The following is a 921-nucleotide window of genomic DNA, read 5'->3' on the forward strand; positions in this document are numbered from 1 at the left end:
ACCCTTGTCACACGAAGTTGTGTGCGTTTAGATGGTTGATCGAAATCAAATTCGTGGAAAATTACTTCTTTCTCGAAAAATTATAGCACTTCAGAGGGAGCTGTTTCTCACAATGTTTTATACCATCAACCTCTCCCCATTACTCGTCACCAAGAAAGGTTTTATGCTACTAATTATTTTGAGTAATTACCAATAGTGTCCACTGCCTTTAACGAGTTTATCTGACTATAAGTGAAGCAAAAATATATATATAAAGGCACCGGGGATCTTCTATTTACTAGACAGGTGCTTTACCAACTAAGCCACGGCGCCATAATGAAATGTAGAAAATATAGAACAAGGAACTAAAGCCCCCTCCCAATAACAAGAATCAGAAGCAATAGGATAATGGCTACAACAGTTTGATACCCAGATCGTCGCCCGGTAGGGGACTTGAACCCCTGACCCTCAGATTAAAAGTCTGATGCTCTACCGACTGAGCTAACCGGGCTCACAGTTCTAAAAAATTGACTAGTTTTATGAAGACACTATATTATTGTTTAGATTCATTCTAAAAGTCCTCTTTTCCAAAGATGTTAAAAATCCTGGAATGGCCTTACAAATATTATAACGACAACGATGTAAAAATCAACCAAACAAGGGAACCCAAACGGGTTCGATTTATAAGTTGGAATAATACAGTGCATTCAGCTCAACTACAGGCCCCAATTTCATAGAGCTGCTAAGCACAACAATTTGCTTAGCATGAAATTTCTTCCTTGATAGAAACATGATTACCAACCAAATTTTCATTTGTTGCATGTTGCTTGTTACTGGTATTCAGCTGTTGTTTGATTATCCTGAAAATCACATGGAAATTTGGTTGGTAATCCTGTTTTTATCGAGGATAAAATGTCATGCTAAGCAAATTTGTATGCTTAG

At 37.4% G+C, this 921-nt stretch overlaps 1 non-coding gene across 1 annotated transcript; it reads right to left on the bottom strand.

Annotated features, from left to right (window-relative positions):
* Positions 1-417: 417 nt before the first annotated feature.
* On the bottom strand, positions 418-490 carry Trnak-uuu. The gene has a single exon. It is a non-coding gene; the product is annotated as a tRNA-Lys (tRNA).
* Between the last annotated feature and the right edge of the window lie 431 nt (positions 491-921).

This window comes from Asterias rubens, chromosome 8 (genome assembly GCF_902459465.1).
Source record: "Asterias rubens chromosome 8, eAstRub1.3, whole genome shotgun sequence".
NCBI lineage: Eukaryota > Metazoa > Echinodermata > Asteroidea > Forcipulatida > Asteriidae > Asterias > Asterias rubens.